This window comes from Pelodiscus sinensis, chromosome 3 (genome assembly GCF_052426305.1).
Source record: "Pelodiscus sinensis isolate ZL-2025 chromosome 3, ASM5242630v1, whole genome shotgun sequence".
Taxonomy (NCBI): domain Eukaryota; kingdom Metazoa; phylum Chordata; order Testudines; family Trionychidae; genus Pelodiscus; species Pelodiscus sinensis.
The window spans coordinates 119366115-119387617 of NC_143054.1; the positions used below are offsets into that span (position 1 = coordinate 119366115).

The 21503-nt window shown below is 43.6% G+C and overlaps 1 long non-coding RNA gene across 1 annotated transcript; it reads right to left on the reverse strand.

The window, feature by feature from the left end:
• Positions 1 to 760: 760 nt before the first annotated feature.
• LOC112544035 (uncharacterized) lies at positions 761 to 20795 on the reverse strand. The gene is made up of 3 exons (XR_016349053.1): positions 20594 to 20795; positions 11901 to 12041; positions 761 to 3909 (listed from the first exon to the last, which is right to left on the reverse strand). It is a non-coding gene; the product is annotated as an uncharacterized LOC112544035 (long non-coding RNA).
• Between the last annotated feature and the right edge of the window lie 708 nt (positions 20796 to 21503).

Here is a 21503-nt window from a genome sequence, read left to right on the forward strand (position 1 = left end):
TGCTTAGGAAGTCAGCTATAAAGCACAGAGAACTTCATAAATTAAAACCAACAGTTTAAACTGCACTTTGGAGCAGACTGCAACCAGAGCAAGTCCACTATCACCGGGGTAGCATGCTTGTGCCAACCCCCAGAGCTATGCAGGCAGGCCTCCGCCTTCGGCTATATAAAAACTCTGTGTCAGAGAAGGGTGTGCTTAGATCCACTGTCAGCATGGCCATGCAGGCTTCCCATACCACAGTCCTGTCCCCAGTGCAATGACCCAGACCTGGAAAGACCATTTCTCCAGAAGTAAGAGTTTAGTTTCCATGTCATGAAGCAAGGTCTAGGAGTTCAGAGATCTGGGCTCCAGGTAAAAAAGGGCTCTCGTAGCTACAAAACTTTTATCCAAGGACTTATGAGAGAGACGCCATAGGTCAATAGCAGTTGTCAGTCAGTTTTGCCAATACCAAGCCTCCAAAAATCATGCATCATGCCCTTCCCTTCCCCATCCCCATCCCCAAAATTAATGAGATGTTCCTATTAATTCTAGTCCTCTAGTCTTCTGTCATATGCAGAGCACAGCTGACATATTAGGCAAGATCTAACAACCAGTTAATTCTGATATTCCTCTGGCAGCAGGTAGGTTTATGCTACCCAAGAAAGTGGGATTTCAAGTCCACCAGATAAGGTCTGTGTTGTTCAAAATAAAAAGGCATGATACAGGTAGTGATCTGGTATTTTTTCTTTTTATAAAGAGAATATGCATATCCCAATGCCACTCCATATTATTTTAAACACCTTACTCCCACTTGTCAAGGTGGCTTTACTGCACTAATAGGTCAGCCCCTATCATTGCCATAGTTAGTGCCGCAGCTGTAGCATTTCAAGTGTAGACAAGCTCTTACAACAACTGAGGAATCCTTTTCCTTCTCAACGATCAATAGGGTGTGTAAAGGCACCCGGCCAACCTAAGTTGATTCTTTTGATTCCCCATATCCCTCTCCTTTCAGAACCTGACTCTCTTTGTGCTGGCCCCAGATAGACAAGCCACTGAAACAGGGAATAAAGGAACTAATTACAATACGTTATAGAATTCTAATGTAGCAAAAATGGTGCGTGGGAGGAAGGAAATTTGAGGGTACCAATTAAACAAAGAACTTTCTTAGCATGCCCAGGGAGCAGCCCAATTCCACAAATCCACAAAAACCTGCTACCTGGACCTCTGAGAAACAAAAAAAGGAAACATGGTTAATAGCTCAGTAGCACTTAGGAGCCCCTGTCATGGACTAGGGCCCTATTGTTCTAGGCACTGTACAAATAGTAATCCAAAGGTTGCCCCTGCCCCAAAGAGCATAAGAGAACCCTCCACTCTTCATCAACTGAACTTTGTGTAATCTCCAGTTATCTCTTCTTTATAACAATCTGAGGCATTTTAATTACATATTCAGTTATTGAAGTATCTAAATTTGTATGATTATAACATTGATTAAAGACAGGGGAAATGTATTCTCATGCTCCTTTTATAAACATACCCTAATCCCAACAAAGACTGCTGTATTAGAAATGGAACACACATTTTAATATAGGAGCTCTCATCGTCATCTACATTTTATTTTACTAGATTTCTTAAATAAGAAAATAGTAAAGGCATACAGCTGAGCCTGTAAGAGTTCTACTCTCTCTCTCTCTCTCTCATTTGGATTCTCTCTTTGCTAAAGAATTCTACTGGGCTTACGTATTCATTATTTAGATCCATCTTGATTTTCTGAAAGACCCAACAATGGCATTGCTTCCTCTTGATTACTGAAAAAATTAATTTGATTCCTGTAGCTGGCTACAGTCTTGCAGTATACCCATGAGCAACAGATGTACCTTCTCTCTCTCCCCCTCCTTTCTTTGCAGAAATACACAGCGTTCATTGAGTGGCAGAACACACATCGTGAAATAGCTTTTTTCCTTCCCTGGTAAACTGAATTCATCTCCTGAGTTAATTTGGTGATCTTTTCTTTGTCTTGAAATTTTAAAATCCCCTCCTCCCCACCCCTCAAAAAAAAAAAAAAAAAGCAGCAATGATAATTTTATCCCCAAAGGGCTTGGAAGAAGTATTTCAGTGAATTCTTTTTGGCCCAATTCAGGAAAGCGCTTAGGCTTGTCATTAACTTTAATCACAGGGTTAACCACTTTGCTGAGTCAGTTTCTATTTCAGTATCAGGCTTAGAGAGCTCTATGGCAATATATAAAGTTGTTTGTACTTCCTCTCCTTCTTGAGGACCCTTCGACTAAAGTTGGTATCTTTTCTCTCCATCCCCCTGATATTCCATTTCTTCCTGGACCCTGTCTGCTGTTTAATATTTCCACTTGGACTACAGATTTCTTTGTTCAAGGTCAATGTTCCACTTCCTGTGCTTGAGATGGCATAGGACGACTATGCTGGAAGGGCATCTGTGGGTGTGGGTGTTTTTCTAGGTCCCACTTGCAAGTTGGAGGGCTGTGTTACAAAGCACGTGAGTTAAGTCACTGTGAAAAAAAGCTAATTTAAAGCAAAGTGAGATTAGTACGGTCTTTCTGCCTGAGAAAGCAGCCTGATTTCTCTCCATATCTTTTTGGGTTCCTGAGTGTTAACATTCTGAATTCTAAGCAGCAGCTATGTTGCAACATTCCAACAACAGTATTTATGTTTCTGTCTAAATTCTCTATGTCTAAACCATGAATACAATACTCCGTTTTCCTACATGCCAACATGACAGTAGATAGTGTTTCTCTCCCCCATAAGAAAACACATGTTTCTGCATTTCTTTCCATATGTTTAGTATTGATGATCTGCACTGGCCTTCCAAATCCTTGCTTGAGATCTGTATGGGTTGCATGAGGCTGATTCCACACTGGAGCAATCTGTTGATCCTCAAAGACTAGCAATTTTGTCTTTGGTTTTCCTCCTAGGTCCCAAAAGCGTAGTAAAAAATCCACATCCCTCTATCATTTGCAGCAAGGTATTCAAAGTGAAGGTAACCAGAGCCATTCCATCTTGCATGGTTCAGGGAAGCAGTCCGCCCCAAGCCCCATGCTTTAGGGGGCCCTGTGTGGCCTAGGGGGCTGTGAGTGACTACTGGAGGGGAGGCTGGTGCTGGGAGCAGGCTCCAGGCCTCCCCCCACAGCCACCAGCGGTGGCAAGAGCCACAGAAAAGCAGAGCAACTCAGACGCAGCCTACTGCGCTCTGATATCTCCTGGCCTGGTTGTTCTGCTCCCCTGAGTAACATGGGTGGGTTCTGGTGGAGCACAGCAGCCTGGATCCAGGTTGCTCTGCTTCCTGCCATCCTGGTGAGTCCGGGAGGGAATCTAATCCCTGATGCTGGTGCCAGGCCCCCTAGTAACCTCTCAGATTACATCACTTGGGGTAGGGGGCAAAACAGGGGCAGGAAGAGTCAGGGTGGGGGAGGAATGGCCTTTTGGGAATGGCCCTGCTGGTAACAAGCCAGGCCGGAATGGGTTTGTCAGTGTATTGCATGGATCAGCCCGTTTAGTATGCCACAAAGCAGAAGTGAAAAAGGATTTGTGCAATGGCCCTGTATTTTCTAACCTTAAACAGGACTGCGTAGCACCTGTCAAATGGTTAAATAAATACTCTCTCTTTCAGGCATTTTACAAGTGTAAAATCAGGCATCTGCTTTCTGACATAGGAGAAGCATTTATCACATGCGGCTAGAGCCATTGTACAGCAACTAGACTACACTGTATTTCCAGCGTGGGCATCCTCTGTTTGATTCACTCTCTCTCTCAAGCAACTGATAAACTCAGAGAGCATGAAGAAGCTAGACAAGCTGGATGGGAGCCTAACAAATGAAGAGGATCGTGTTCTCAAACTGTAAATAGCATTGAAGGATTTGTTCACCATTGATGCAGATCTCGGGTGGACACTTTGCCGTAGTTCTGAAAGGAATAAATAATGATTAGGGACTGATCATGGAGAGCAGGCACTTTATTTTAGACAGCTTCTTGTTATTCATTTTGTACCACACCTGGGTGTGGAAGTAACCTTGAAGCGGATGGCTGCTCAGACTAGTAGAAGATGTGAGTGCTGCAGAGGCAACACACTCCATCTCCTGGAGAAAGCTCATCTGCGATATGCTAGTTTGCAACCCTCTTGCAGCAGAGGTGCTTGCAACCCGCTAAATTACAGAAGGAAGTTGCTGGGATCTATTGTGTTAATTTTGATTGAATAAATGGGCCCCGAGAATCACAGGTGTTAACGTGACTTTGTCATTGTACAACACTCTCATGGTAGGGCTGGGAAGGGACAGCACTTCCTCTCTCCCTGTATGGCAGCTACACTCAAAAGGTGATCAGACCCATCTCAACAAACCTTCTCCGGTTGCAGGAAGCTCCAATGTTGCTGCCTTCAGAGCCCAGTTTGATTTTTGGATTTAACTTATTATTTGTAATAATGCAACATTTCCATAAAATCTCCAAATTTTGGACACCTAATACACCAGAGAGGGCAACATATCAAGTGAGGAGGTTTCAAGAAAATGAAGAAGCACTTAATGATTTCCAGTACCTCCTATGAATCCAGGCTGGGCAGGGCAGATTTCACATAAAGATACCATTTTTTTTTCAGACACTCAATCTTGATATAGAAAGGGGCTCAATGTTTTCTTTCTTCTCAGGTGAGAGTGGAAGATCACACCACATAGCTACAGCTGTGCCACTATTGTGTCCCTAGTGCAGACATGCCTGTGGTGTCCCGCAACAGCTGGATTGCAGAGTGATTTGCATGCATCTTCAACGCATCTCTCCCTGGAGACAGGTTGCACAAGGAACTGATGCAGCAGTGGCTTGATGACTCTAGGATTGGTGGAGACACCCCTTGCACAAGGGGATGATTAGGTGCCGTCAATGGAGCAGCAAAAGGTGTGGGTTATAAAACAGAAACTTGGTTCCTGGTATATACAGTAGAAACTCTAGAAAGCACCATATGGCAGACAACAAAGCTCCAGGGATGCAATGGCTTTATTTTCTTCAGGTTGTTAGTATCATAGGATTTCACAGAACAATAGAACTGAAAAGGGACCTTGAAAGGTCATCTAGTTCAGTCACCTGGACTCATGGTAGAGATAAGTATTATCCTGACCATCCCAGACAGGTATTTGTCTAGTCTTCTCTTCAAAAACCTCCAGTTACAGAGATTCCACAACCTCCCAAGGTAATTTATTCTAGTGTTTAAGTACAATGGCGGGAAACTTTTTCTAACATCCAACATAAACCACCCTTACTGCAATTTAAGCCCATTGCTTTTTGTCCTATCCTCAGAGGTTTAACAAGAACAACTCTTCTCCCTCCTTCTTGTGACAACTTTTATATACTTGAAAACTGTTATGTCCCCTTTCAGACTTCTTTACTCCAGACTAAACAAAGCCAATTTTTTTCAGTCTTCCCAGATAGGCCATTTTTTTAGACCTTTAATTATTTTGTTGTTCTTTTCTCGACTTTCTCCAATTTGCCCACATCTTTCCTGAAATGTGGCAACCAGAACATGACACAATACTCCCGTTGAGGACTACTCAATGCAGAGTAGAGCAGAAGAATTACTTCTCATGTCTTGCTTACAAAATTCCTGCTAATACATCCCAGAATGATATTTGGGTTTTTTTGCAGTAGTGTTACACTGCTGACTCGTATTTAGTTTGTGAACCACGACGACCCTCAGATCTCTTTATGCAGTACTCCTTTCTGGGCAGTCCATTCCCTATTTTATATGTGTACAACTGATTGTCCCTTCATAAGTGGAGTATTTTGCATTTGTCCTTATCAGGAGCGGCCCAGGGTCGGCTGCAGCAGCTGGTGCCCTAGGCAGGGCAGCACAATCGGCGCCCCTGTCTGCACGGCCGTCAGTGGCTGTGATGTCATCACGGGGCCCCCGGGCCAGCAGAGCCCTAGGCAGCTGCCTAGCTCACCTAGACTCACGGGCCGCCCCTGGTCCTTACTGAGTTTCATCCTATTTATTTCAGACCATTTCTCCAGTTTGTCCAATCTTTGGATATTGACTGTGCATTAAAATGGTGTCAGGAGCAATGAGGGGGATGGTTTTACAGGTCCAGAAGAACAGAAAATGGAAAGAGGAAGGAAGAGATTTGAGATACTTTGAAATTTGAATATATATAAAGATTAAATATAACCTGGTTTCAAAATATAATTGGATTCATATTAAAGTCAATACCAGTTTTGCACTCACCATGATTACAATTCAAAGATTTGTTCCAATATATCTGCAGGTTGCTCCTGATTTCTTTTACCTCGTTATAGATCAACAGCAACATAATTGGAAGCGTTAACTTCAGGAACCCCAAGAAAAAGGTCTGCATCCTGCAGTGAACAGTTTGGTGCTTAAAAAGAATATTAAGTACAAACATGGGACACTCATGTATAACAGCTCTCACTCCTAGATCAAAGAGCGAGTCACACTGCAGAAGAGTTTCAGACCCAAATATCGCTGTTTACATTTCAGGGAAAATTTAATAGGATTTGTCAAAGGACCTTCTGAAGAAAGGATAATAGCATGCAAGTGACAATGAAGAGATCGATTCGACTGAATCCTGTTGACACTAAATAGTTTTAAAGGAAATACTTCGGTGCTGTGTTGTCTGAAATCTATTGTACTGGATGATTCAAGGGATAGATGGAATATAGAGCCTTTTCTCTGACATTTCTGAAGACTGCAATTCACAGCATGAACAGCTGTGTAACAAATTTCAGTTTGTAGTAATTCCCAGTTTAGGATACCGAGGTCAAGCACAGAGGCCCAAAGCATGCTCTGAAGCTCCTGGTTTTGAGAGATCACTTTTGGTTTCTTTTGTTATTTAATTGAGAGCTGTTAGAAAGCTGCTCAGAGGTTTTGAAAGTCAGTAGACTTGGCAGAGCTGGATTAGTGGACAGTGCAAATAAGGCTGACTATGATACATTTTATTTATTCCATGCACATGAGAGCACTTGACTGTATATGGGGCACAGCAAGTAGGGATGGGGGAGGGTGCTGTAGCACTGCCAGGTTTTACACCTGGCTTCCCTCAGTCCAGGAGCTGGCTCTACCTCCAGCTCCACCAGTCCCCAGATCTGGCCTCTGGGGGCTCCTCTGGGATCCCACTGGCCCTGCCACCCCTCAAGATCCCACCACCTGTTGCTACCACACACTCTGCTGCACACCATCTCTGGGGTCCAGGCCACAGCCCTGGAAGCTCTGCTGCCACTCTGGGTCCCATTGCTGGCCTAAGGCTCGACTCCTGACCTTGGCCTGGGACTCTACAGCCTCTTCCAACTGTGGCTAGTGTTGCCAACTCTCCCATAACCGATGCACTTTGCAGCAACAGTGGCCAGACTTCCCAATCTGGGAGAGCTGGCAATTCTACGTGAGGCCCCAGCCTGGGGTTATGAGGCAAACAGCCTGGGTAGGGGGGAGGAACACACAGCTCAGCACTCTTGTCCCTAAAAATAGTTCAAGCATCTCTGTATGGGGATATAAGCACTCCTTAGGGATTAGCCACACAGCTATTGTGCTGCTTTGGCACATGTGAATAAACTGTGTATGTTTAAAATGTTTTTTTAGACTAGTGTAATCCGGCAGCGAATATAAGGTCTAATCTTGTACTTCTGTGTGTTTAATCTTTATCATTCATTATTGGGAATGGAGCTCCTAACGTAATGTTTTGTCCAACTAGTGTTAATGATTTGTGGAAATGCCTCTATCTATGGACAATACCCTTCTGTCACATCCAAAGTGACACCAAATGACTTGGAAACCAGCAACATACCAGCTTCCAGTTCAACTATAAGGGAATTTCAGTTAATATAAAGAACTGCTTTCATAATTAAGTGTCCAAAATGGACAAACTAATTAAACAAATGGTTTGTTTTTTCTAGTGTGTGACTTCATGAAACATTTAAAAACCTACCCCCAAATCCCAGCAAAAATTCTATTAAAAAAGTTAGAGCCTTAATGACTCTCCCCAAACACAAAAATTGTTCTCAAGAAATAGCTAAGACTGAACGTTTGTTTCAATGGAATCCAGTCGATATACATCCAGAAAGCACACTATTTTAAACAAGAGTTCTACACCTTAAAAACATCTGGAAATAACTAATAAAGGAATCTCAATTAGGTCATCCATTGCAAATAACCCTTGATCACATGCTTCATCCCACCTGACTAAATGTTAATCTTCTGTTTTATTCTAAAAATATAGCAATGAATGTAGAAAGCTGAACCAGCATGACAAAAATCAGTTTAGATGAAGGAATAGTGATCCAGGCTACATTAAGTTACTCCAGCATTCTGTTTGCCCTCACAGTATGATCTCTAGGTGGAGAAGAATAATATTTGGAGTAAAATTGCAGTGACCATCTACTTGATCTTGCAGGTCTGAATAAGTGTATGTACCTCCTTCAAGTTTTTATTTTAACTATACTGCGTTCCAACTAAAATAAGAAAGTTTCCAGTGAGTTACACTACAGCAGTGCTCTCCAACCTTTTTACACCTAAGATCACTTTTTAAATGTCAGGACAAGCCAAGATCTACCCCATCCCTTCCCCAAAACCCCACCCCTTCCTTGAGGCTCTGCCCTCTCTGTTCGCCTTCTCTCCATCACTTGCTATCCCCAGCCCTTACATACACTCAGGGTACGGCTACACTGCCACTTTTTTTTGGCAGTGAAAAAAAGAAAGAAGAAATGTTCCTGACATTTGGCCATGTAGACTGGGCTAATTGTCAGAAAACCCCCTTCTTTTGGAAGCCCCCTCATTCCTTCTGGAACGAGGAATACAGGGGCTGCCAGAAGGGCATGTTTGCCAGAAAAACTCCTGCAGTCTAGCCATACCCTCACTGAGTTGAGACAGGAGGTGCGGGTTCTGGGGTGTGAATGAGAGATTTAGGTGTGGGAAAGAGTGAGAGGTGCAAACTCTGGGAGGGATTTGGATGGAGGAGGATGTGGAGAAGGGGATGCTGGCTCAGGGAGGGGGCTCCAGCCTGGGAAGTGCTGGGCTCAGGTGGAGGGTTGGGGTGCTGAGCAAGCTACAGGCTTGTGGATGTGAGGGTGCAGGAGTTTGGGTTAGGGGTGTGCGGGGCTCAGGACAGATTGATTGGGAGTTTGATGGGCTCAGGACAGAGATTTGCAGTGTGTGGATGGTGCAGGAGTGTTGTGGCAGAAGACTGGGGATGTGGGGGGTGCAGGAGTTTGGGGATGTGAGAGGCTCAGGACAGGGGGTTCCAATGTATGATAGGCTCAGACTTGGAGTCAGGGTGGAGGGGTACAGGAGTGTTTTGATGCTGTGGCCAGATGAGGACTTTGCCCCAATTGGGGGCTTGTTGGCCAGGCTGCATTTTTAAATAAAATATTATGTCAAACACAAAAGGTTTCAGCATTGTCTTTATTTATGAGAAGGGCAGGTAACCTGTTTTGAGTCAGGGGTCACTGGCCCACAGAAAAGTCAGTCAGGGCCATGCAAGTAAGATACAAAAACACAACCCCTCCAAACTCCTCAAACCTCATTAATGTGGCCCCAACTGTACTTGTGGGTGCTGGAACAGAGTTCTGGGGCAGGGTGCTTGTGGCTGCTGGGACATGGTGCCAATGCATGCTGGGGCAGAAGACAGGGTGCTGGTGTGTGCTGGGGTAGGGTACTTGGGGGTCTGAGTTGGGGGTAGGGGACAGGGACCGATACCTGGGGATCCTGCAGCTGCACGCCAAGGCCTAGGAAGTGCGTGGGTTGCTTCTGTCTCCCAAACAGCGGCGCGATACCTGAAATGCTGGTCCGTCATATGCCTGATGCCTTCCTGTGCTGGGGGAGGGGGAGTCCTGGACAGCACCAGCCTCAACCGCCGGGACAGTGCGCGCCTTGCTACTCTGCTCCCCACAGCAGTGCGCACCGCCCGAGCAGCTGGAGTCAGCACAGTCCCAGATCCCCACCCTCTCCCCCATGCACAGGAAGGCAGCACGGGAACGAAGTCCCCAGCCTGTGATGGACTGGAATTTTAGGTACTGCGCCCGCTTTTGGGGCAGGGGGGAGAGCAGCCTGCACCCTTCCGGGACCTGGTGAACGGCTGCAGAACTTCCCCCTAACCCTACAGGAAGCCCACGCTACCTCCATGGTCCCTGAAGGTAGCATCAGCACGGCCCGCATCTTGGGGACCCCCTGTCCTGAGCCTCTCCCATCTTACAATTCTGATTATTGTAACAAGTATAATCATCAAGCATGAAGGGTCAGTATGCCAAAACCAGAAGTGAAATGCACGAGGAAAAAAATGAAATAGGATTGCAAAGAAGAAGAGTTTGCTATAAGGTAGATTATACATAAAGATCAGGCCAACCCCAGAACTAAAGCTTAGAGGAATTCTTGAAAAGATCTAGAGAGGAATTAAATTGTGTTTCCAACTTTACCTACCAGTTACTTCAGTCAGAGAATTTCACACAAGAATACATCTAACCTTCACAGGATAAGATGCCACTGACTGAAGCTGTCCAAATTTGTCATTTTCCCTAGTAAGTATGGCGTTCTTGGCAGGTAGCACATATTTACCAAATTAAAATTAAATACACGTGAAAGAAATATGCAGCATGAAGAAAATTTAAAAATATTTGTGACTGCATGGAAGTGGATTCATCCAATTGAGATTGGACAATGAAGAGATTCGAGATGTAAAATGACTGCTCGGAAGAGCTTAATGTTACCAAAAGCACATTGTAGAAGCAGGTGAACAAATGAAAATCATTTAGCACAAGGACGCTGCTATCACAATGATCTGTAGTGTTTCTTCCCAGTCACATTTATTTGTTACAGTTGGAATAGAAAGGGCAGTTTATATTTTCCCAGTATTCTGGGAAAACCATAGATGATTCCAGTGTTTACCATCAAAGTACTGCCATTAAGGCCCTTTTTCTAATTAGCAGTTTATTTCCTCTATTTTGTTTTCCTAAGCACTGTGGCTTATGAGTGCCACTCTTTTTGTCTGTGTATATCAGACACAGCAAAGTGCAAAGCCATATACTCTAACGGAAATAAACACTTACCTGCAGTGATTCTTGTCCCCTTTTACATTTATATTAAGCTTTGTGAAATACAATTAGCATTGGGGAAAAACATAACTCACAGCATTCACTCAAGCCAGGCATGAGCGAGGAGAGGGTCCAGCGGAAGGCAACCAAAACGATTAGGGGGCTGGAGCACATGACCTATAAGGAGAGACTGAGGGATTTGGGCTTATTTAATCTGCAGAAGAGAAGAGTGAGGAGGGATTTGATAACAGCCTTCAACTTCCTGAATGGGGGGGTTCCAAAGAGGATGGAGAGAGACTGTTCTCATTAGTGACGGATGGCAGAATGAGGAACAATGGTCTTAAGTTACAGTGGGGAAGGTCTAGGTTGGATATTAGGAAAAACTATTTCACTAGGAGGGTGGTGAAGTACTGGAATGGGGTGCCTAGAGAGGTGGTGGAATCTTCATCCCTGGAGTTTAAGTCCCAGCTTGACAAAGCCATGGCTAGAATAATTTAGTTAGGATTGGTTCTGGTTTGGGCACGGGGGGTTGAACTCAATGACCTCCCATGGTCTCTTCCAGCCTTATGATTCTATGATTCTTGATGTTGTAGAAACTTCACCACAAAGATCTGTTAAAGCATCATATGCTCTCCTATGGCCAATCTCTACTCCAGCAGGGACTGTCAACTGTGCCAGCCTATGTAGTGGCCTGTAAATACATGCTTATTGTACCACCAGTTCTCCAGAGTCAATGTTCTTTTTTTCCCCCCTACACTTACTGAACCTTTTAAAGAGAGAGTTACATAAAAATGCAAATGGAAATACAACTACATGCCATGGGACCAGAAGTCTGATTGTTCTTACACTCTTTTTCCCCATTAAGGGCCAAATCCTACCTTGGCTTGTGCAGTAAGAGGCAATGTAGACACTGGCAGATGTATCCACTCCTGCAGAAATCCTTCTGGTCAGGCCAGGATTCTCTGGTTGGGCTTAGGTGTAGCAAACAGACATGTTGCAGAACATAGTTGGTGGCTGATCTGAATAGGAACAAGAATGATTGAGAGTCAGTTGGGAGTCTGACATGGACATTGTTCTCTTCAGATGTTGACCACCAAAGCCTTAAAGAAAAAGAAGAATTGTTCCCAGTATCTGATTTCTATACTTCCAGCTGAGCATAAAAATTATCTATATCAATGTTACATTATTAGGTGTTAACACAACTTCAACTGTAAGCATAAAAAATGCCACATAAAAACCTATTACAGCCCTTGGTTCAGGATGGGGCAGTATAAAACAGTCCGCTGCCCTCGTCCTGATTCAGGGAGGGGCAGTATACAACCTGTCAATAGACCTGACACATATATGGACCTTATGCTTTAGTTCATTACTATCTATCTAGGTGAAAGGTCCCAAACATATGTAGACTGACTTTGCCTTAGCTCAGTACACAGGATGTGGCCTGTAGATCCCTTGTGTTACAGCCAAAATATACTCTAATATAAACCTACTATAATAAAACAAATAATCAAACCCATAAAAATAAGAACCTTCCCAGAAAAGATACTTAGACAAGCAAACAGGCTAGCCTTAGATGTAATCTCATGTGCCTACTAAGTATGCCAGTTCATTGTCAGGACACCTCTGTGGTTGAATCATGTACCTGTGGTAAGAACTTTCCCTTGAACTCTATTTTCAGCCCCTCAGATGCTTGGGGTTTTCTCTTCAGCCATTTATCTGTGCAAAGTTTGTCTGTGTAAAATTCATAGCCCTTGAGTCTAATGCAAACTTCCTGAAGCTGAAGTCCCAACATGGATCCACCCAGGTAAGCCCAAGCCCCAACCGCATGCCCCATCTTGAGCCCTCCAAGCCCTGATCATGCTTCTGCACTCCAAAACCCTCATCCTTAGTCACACTACAAAGCCCAACCCCTCCAGCCCAGAGTCTTTCCCCAAACCTGGAGTGCCCCTCCTGCACCCCAAAACCATCGGCTATGTCTACACTGGCACAATCTTGCGCCAGAGATATGCAAATGAGGCTACGCATGGAATATCGCCAAGCCTCATTTGCATATCCGATGAGATGCCATTTTGCAGAAGAGGCTCTTGCGCCAGAAGGAGCATCTACGCTGCCCCTTCTTGGCCAAGAAAAACCCTCTTGCACTATGTATCTTTTCTGAGGTTATTCCTGAAAATCATCAGCATAGCGGCATTGCGCAAGAGGGTTTTTCTTGAGCAAGAAGGGGCAGCGTAGACGCTCCTTCTGGTGCAAGAGCCTCTTCTGCAAAAACGGCGGCTCATTAGATATGCAAGTGAAGCGTGGCAATATTCCACGGTTAGCCTCATTTGCATATCTCTGGCGCAAGATGGCGCCAGTGTAGACATAGCCATCAAGTGTTGCCCTACCTCAAAGCCTACACTCCCAGCTATAGCATTTGCACCCCAGTTCTCTTTCCCAACCCTGCATTCCTCATTCTGAGCCACACCATAGAGCCCACACCCCCGCTAAAGCCCTCATGCTCCTGCATCCCAACCCTCTGCTTCAGTCCTGTGCCCTCTCCCACACACAGAACCCCCGGTACGTCATCTCCACACTGGAGTACATAAGAAAAGCCATTCCATTTATGGGTAGGAAAAATAAGAGGGAATACTGTTTACCAGCCCAAGTTTCTTCCACTGTCAGAAGCTACTTCACCTCACACTCAGCTTCTTACCAGACTCTGAAGTCCAATGCAGGATCCCAGGGCTTTCTCTCCCCCTAGAACTCATCCTTGTCTCTATCCAACTCCCTTTCTTCTAGAGCAGGGGTGGGCAATAATTTTTGATGGTGGAGGGGGCACTCCAAGATTTTGGAAAGTGGTCGAGGGCCACACTCTTCCATGATATTAATGGAGGAGGTGCAGGGTCTGGGATGGGTGTTGGGTGCAAAAGGGAGCTTGGGGTAAGGAATTTAGGTGCAGGAAGGAGTGTGAGGTCTAGAAGGAAGTTTGGGTGAAGGAAGGGGTTGTGAACTAGGGTACTGGACTGGGGTGCAGGGGGTTGGGTTTTGACCTAGGAAAGGAAGGGGTTGTGATCTGGGGCAGGAGATTGGGGTGCAGGAGGGGGACAGAGAGTTTGAATTATGTGGAGTAGGCTGCAGTGGGTTGGGGGAAGGGAGGAGCTGGGGTGCTAGAGGCAGGCTCTGGCCAGGAGACTTACCTGGGTGACTCCCAGCCAGCACATTTCTGAGGTACCCTCCTTGCCTGCCCCGCCCCTGCACAGGCTGCAAGGGCCACATGAGTGTGTGAATAACAATGAGCCAGAGGGGAAGAGGATGTGGTGCTTCATGTGCTGCCTGTTCTTCAGAAAGGCTGCTCCCATTCTCCAGAAACCAGCCAATGGGATTGTGCTGGGGTAAGGGCAGCACATGTAGCTTCCCTCCTCCCTTCCAGGCTGACAGTTGTGAAAGAGAAATAGACAAGCAGCCGCTTTTCTGAGCAGTGTGCAGGTGGGGCGAGACAAGCAGGGAGCCTACCTGGGACTCCCCGCTGGGTCCACAGGCTTGATCCAGTGGCTTGGTGGGCCGGATGTGGCCCACAGGCCATATTTTGCCCAGCCCAACTTTAGGAAATGGCTGTGAATCTCCTCTCTGCAACTCACTGCAGCTCTTAACTTCCTAGCTTTATTCAAGCCCAACATGCACCTGCCCAGCTGGGCTTCATCTTCAAATACACTTTACTAGGCTCTGGCTTTCCTCTAGATACAGCTTATAAGATTAATTGTCCCTTTTCACCTGCTCAAGCCCTGTATGGGATGGACACTTCATCACAGGGAGCCTTCGTCACCTTAAATATTTGCAATCTGAGTTCATTTTCATAAAAAAAGTTAATTTTGTTTTTAAAACTTTGTATTTACTAATGTCTTGTGTATGTGGAGTCATGAGAGTCTATAAACCATAAATCAACTTCTTAGAAGATGCTCATGCTTGAGGAACAAAATATCAATGCTTACATCTAAGCACAGCACGCACCCATGTTGCCTTCACTTTAAAAGCAGGATTAGATCAGCACTGAAGTGAATTCTTTTCAGTGTTCCATTGAAGATGGAAAGTGTTAAAAAGCTACCAGTTCCTAAAGGTCCATGAAACCACAAGGCTACGTCTAGACTGGCATGATTTTCCAGAAATGCTTTTAATGGAAAAATTTTCCGTTAAAAGCATTTTTGGAACAGAGCGTCTAGATTGGCACAGACGCTTTTCCGCAAAGGCACTTTTTGCGGAAAAGCGTCCGTGGCCAATCTAGATGCGCTTTTCCGCAAAAAAGCCTCGAGTGCCATTTTCACGATCGGGGCTTTTTTGCGGAAAACAAAGCTTACCTGTCTACACTGGCCCTTTTGCGCAAAAGTTTTGCACAAAAGGACTTTTGCCCAAATGGGAGCAGCATAGTATTTCCGCAAGAACACTGACAATCTTACATGAGATCGTCAGTGCTTTTGTGGAAATTCAAGCGGCCAGTATAGACAGCTGGCAAGTTTTTCCAGAAAAGCAGCTGATTTTCCGGAAAAACTGGCCAGTCTAGACACAGCCCAAGAGTTCAGTGGAAACTGACTTTTGTCATGAGAGCAGGGAAGAAGATACACTTTCTTACCACTTCTGTGATCTCCTATTAAACCCTTACTGTAATCCATAGACGCCGATGCAAATGTGTGTGCAAACACTGTCCTGAAAGCTACTTTGCTATACAAACTCTCTACACACAGTTGTAAATACTTAAGAGCAAAGCAAAACATAGGCCAATAAAGTTTTAAATGCTGAAGTCAGAATTTAATGGAAAGGGGTTTGTGTGCTCACATATTTATGTACTGAAGATCTATTTGAAGTATCAGTTGTTAAATCAGAGATTACAATTCAAGTGATTTTGGGAATGAAAACATCTTTTTAGGTTTATTTTAGAATTACTTGGTAGCACTTCCATTTTTTAAGATAGCAGTAAAAGTTCCCATTCTAAGCCCTTATATTTAGCCCTCCTTTATCTCTGCAACAATGAAAAATCCCTTCTGTCAGCATGGTGGAGAATATTTTTACAACATTAGAAAGAAATTGCTCATGTCATTTTATGGATGGTGAAGTAAAAATATTGAACTGTTTCTGTTTTTAAAGCTTGTTTCTAACATTCTTATTACCTGCAGATTAAAAATGGGTTGTGTTTCCAAGGCAAAACTTGTAACTTTTTATATTACACTCATAGCTCATCTGAATATTTTCATACTCTTTCTTTTTCTGCCCACCCACAAAGGATAGCTTGCAATATGAGCATTCCACAATACATGTAGCTGGAACTTCATGTAAGCCAGTATGATGTAGGGGAAGATACATTGAGTAGGGTGGCCATTTTCACATGCTCCTTTTAAAGTAAAATCACAATTTAAGATGGTTTGATCTTGATTTACTTTTCTGGTCATTTTTAAGAAAAGTCTGTATTTTAGATTTTGTCTGAATCAGTACAATACCCTCTGTAGTCTCACTGTGCACCAAGCACAGGCATTTCATTTTATTGATCAGTCACAATACATCTCCAGGATTAAAATATAAAAGGCAATACACATTCCACAATTTTCAGTACATGCTTTTAGAAGACACATTTTGAATAGCATATCAATGGGTGAATCTCAATGGTTCAGTAGGTCTATTGTCTTAGGATAAGCACCCAACAGTGGGGTCACTCAGCCAAGCTTTTGAATCTGCAACCTTGGTTGGCAATATCAAGGAATCATAAACTCATAGAATACTAGAACTGGAAATGACCTCAAGAGGTCATCAAGTCCAGTCTCCTGCCCTCACAGCAGGAGCAAACACTGTCTAGATCATCCCTGATAGCTGTCTGTCTAACCTGCTCTTAAATATATCCAGTGATAGAGATTCCACAACCTCCCTAGGCAACTTATTCCAGTGTTTTATCACCCTGACAGGAAGATTTTCCTAATGTCCAACCTAAACCTCCTTTACAGCAGCTTGGCTGCTGGCCTAAACCATGACATTGGTACACAAAAGCTAAAAATGGGGAGGGGGGAAAGGTAATCTCAGAAATCCTTGATGATGGATTAGGTTCAATGTCTGGACAAAAGTTTAGGTGAATCCTTGCTTATACCAGTAAAAGCATTTATTTTTTATTTTCTATAATGAGGGCGGGGAACTATGCAGATAATGCAGATACATCCCACTGCCAGTGGGGAAAAAAGGATTTTTTAACTACCTTTGGAATTTGGGTGCATGAAGCCAGTAGCTTCAGAGAGGTAGCTGAATTAGTCTATAACAGGAAAAATTTAAAAAACAACAAATAGACTAGTAGCACCTTAAAGACTAACAAAACATGTAGATGGTATCATGCACTTTCGTGGGCATAACCCACTTCTTCAGATGACAGGAGTATTAGAAGTTCAGATCCAAGAATAAATAAGGGAAGGGAAGGAGGGGGGCGGGGAGAGAAAAAAGGAGGGAGAAAAAGGAGAGGGAAAGGCGAAAAAAATAGAGAGAGACAGTGAGTAGATAGTTCAAATAGTTACAACAGGCTAAGAAGAACAATTAGCACCTCCATTATTTGGTTGGTAGTTTAAGTCATAGGATGTAGAAGGTAGTGTGGGGTTGGGATTTATATTAACATCATTGTAGGGTTAAGGCCAGCCTTAACATACTATTCTATTGGTTATAGGGCCCCAGTCAGGTGGTGGAAAATTCATACATTCCCAACAGCCCAGCCTGCTGCCAAGTCACCATCTCCTTCCTTCTGCTCTAGAGCATACCTTCCTGACTGAGTGCTCTCTAATTACGCTGTCCCTCAGCTTATTTGTGGGGAGGAGGAGAAAGCCACAAGAGAGGAAGTGAGTGGTTATTTTGGACTCTCCGGCTACGTCTAGACTGGCATGATTTTCTGCAAATGCTTTTAATGGAAAAGCTTTTCCATTAAAAGCATTTGCACAAAAGCACGTCTAGATTGGCATGGATACTTTCGCGCAAAAGCACTTTTGCGCAAAAGCATCCATGGCCAATCTAGTCGTGCTTTTGCGCAAAAAAGCCCCGATCACCATTTTCACGATCAGGGCTTTTTTGCACAAAACAAATCTGAGCTGTCTACACTGGCCCTTTTGTGCAAAAGGACTTTTGCCCAAACGGGAGCAGCACAGTATTTCCTCAAGAAGCACTGATTTCTTACATGAGATCATCAGTGTTCTTGAGGAAATTCAAGTGGCCAGTGTAGACAGCTGGCAAGTTTTTCCGCAAATGCAGCTGCTTTTGCAGAAAAACTTGTCAGTCTACACACAACCTCCTAGTATTCAACTCTCTCTTGCTCAGAGTGCCCATGAAGCCATTAAGGGACCATTAGGAGATTTAGTGAGGAAAGTTGCCTGCAGTGTATTATATATACTGATGATACCCAGCTCTGTCATCTCACATCTGTCTAGCACTGGTCAGAAGCTTCTCAACAGAACAGTTTTTCATTAAAAAAAATACTGATTCAACGCAATCTAAACATTTCATGTGAACATTTTAACAGAGTTGACGTATTTCGATAGTATGAAATTCAAATATCAGGGATGTTGAGATCTGGGCATTTGAATTAGGCCCATCTCTAATAATTTCTGCTAACTATATAGAGTCTTTTAGAAAAAAAAGTGTTTTCATTCTTTAACTTTGTTCACATTCAGATATTGTGATGATTGGGCATACTAGAGACAAATAAAACAGATTACTAGACATAGGTTATTATTCATGCCTCTGAATTATGGGCCAAGATTTCCAGCAAGTTTTCTTCCAATTATCTCAGAGTTACATGCAGCCCAAGAACCTCTCCTGTTCTTGGCTGGGTCACTTTGTGCAGTCCATTTAGCTGGAATGTTCTTTTGAATTGGAATAGGGACAATTTCATCTGACACACGAAACCATGAGAATGTGCTTTCCATTGTATCATCTCTGCTCAAATGCCACATGTGTTTCTCAGGGCAAGCCAATCTGTTGTGAAGGACACTGAGTGCTTTGCTGAGGTTAGCAGCCTTTGCCTGCAAGGCACTGTGAGGAACCTGAGTCAGTCCATGAAATTCATCACACACCAGCAAGCAGACAATGAAATGGAAAGCATTCATCTGAAACTGCAGACCAGATGCTTCCACCGTATACTTTCAGTATGGTTCACTTAATTCCATCAAAGTCTTTATGATGGCAGGAAAGGAGGGGCATGCGTGTATCTGTTTTGTTTCATTGTTTTTAAACTGCCAAATACTTTTCAAATCAGCACTGACAATTCATGTTTTCTCCATCACAAAAATGAGTGCATTTTAATGAAGACAACCAGGCAACCAGCCACTAAACATCCTCACTGCATTGTGAACCTCAGTTCACCCCCTCTAGGAGATTTTTACCTTCAGTAAATGGTTCCTGATAATCCACTTACATTTTCCTTTCTAAATTTCATTCCATTATATCGTTTGGAGCACCCTAAACAATACTTCTGTTTCTGAAAAACATATGAACCAAGCAGATGCCCTGTCGATGATTATTACCACAACCCTACCTCACAGCCGTTCTTTAGAAGGGAAACTTCAGTCCTTGTTGGGATTATATGCTGTCTAAAATAGCTGGTATTTTCCCATTTAAATGCCCAACTAACTCATTTCTGATAGTGATATCCATGAAACCAAGTACACATTACTGTCTGTATTTCTAAACTTATTGTATCATCTGTAAAAATTCTGCCACAATTAGAGTCTAAAACAAACATATCCCTCCTAGGACCCTTAAAATTTATGGTCCATTCAGCCTTGCATCCTGAATTGAATAATTTGTGAAGTGCTGTGTTAGCAGGACTACTATAGTTGGGGAGGGTAGGTAGAACCACAACCCATGCCAACTGATTTATAATCTACACTGTTTATTTTTTTAAATCTCAGATGACTATGACATGATGGTGCACAAACTAATTTACATTTCAGATCTAATATTCTGATATGAGTTGGACCCTGCTGTAGTCATGACATTTCACAATGAATGTGTCTTCTTCTCTCTTGCTGTATAATATGTTATATTTCATGGTGCACACAGACATTAGATAAGGACATAAAATACTCTCACTGGAAGGCTGCAATATAACACAACTCTGTTTCTTAGAATTCACAGCAATAACATACTAGAACCCCAAACAGAGAGAAAGAGAGAAATAAAACAGCTGCTTTCTAAGACAGAAAGGCATAACTCGCCCTAGGTTACTTTAGGCTGGCTGGCTAGCTGCAAACTGAATGACTGCAGGCTTCCCTACAAAGCTCCCTACCCTGCAACTAGACTCAAGAAACTCGCTGAGAATGTAGATCACAATTTTAAAACAGTTTTTAACATACCTCACATTAGAGCTCTCCAGAGGTAACTTCTGTACAAACTCTACAATGTTAACTATATACGGCATAAGAGATGTCTTACATGCTTTGTTACGTAACCAATTAATGGTTTTGAGAAATGATTTTTGAAGTCCTTGATCAAAATAGTCTAATCTCTATTTTACTGTAGCAACGCTTACAAGAAAACTGAGGATATCTTATTACTTGGTACTGCAATTGTGTGGCATACTAACCAGCAAACTCACGGTATGCATAACTGCTATGGGCTGAGTCAAAGGGAGACTTGCTTGATGCGGAGGCTACCTATAAATCATAAGGAAGATCTTTATTCAGACCTCATCTGCTATCATAACAGGATGCTGAGTCAGAATGAGACCACCTTCTAGCTGAGGGACTCCACCAGCTGAGCACATGTCTTATAGCCAACCCCTGCTCTGCAGTGTGAAAGCTGAATATGTCCACTTCCAAGCAATGAAAGCAGGACCAGTCTTGCTCCCACAACCTGCACTGAGAATGACCACAGAAGTCTGTGGTTGCTAGGAAATACCAGGAATTCTGTAGCTATTTCACTGAAGCCTAGAGAAGGACATGGGGGGCACTTAGCCCCAACTTATTTCAGCCAGAAGCAGCAACCAGGTGCAGCATAGTGCATGCAGATTTCTAAGAGTATCCAGGAATGAGAAAGTAGTGGCTGTACTCATACCAAGTGGAGAAAAGTCACATCCACTGCCCCTGAAAAATCCTCAAAGAGAGCACTGATATTGGGGCCTGTGCCTTTATAGACTGAGGGTACATCTAGACTACATGCCTCTGTCGCCAGAGGCATGTAGATTAGGCTACCAGACATAGTAAAATAAAGCGGCAATTTAAATAATCGCAACTTCATTTAAATTTACATGGCTGCCACGCTGAGCCGACAAACAGCTGATCAGCTGATTATTTAAATCGCCGCTTCATTTTCCTATGTCTGGTAGCCTAATCTGGTGACAGAGGCATGTAGTCTAGACGTACCCTGAGTTTCCCAGGCCCAGTCTGGTCTGAGTGCTTTGAACCTTCCATTGTTATGCGCAGGCAGTTGGAACCAGACACCAAATAACAAAGACCTCCTGCAAGTATCTTGAGCACTTTGTGATCACTGAATGC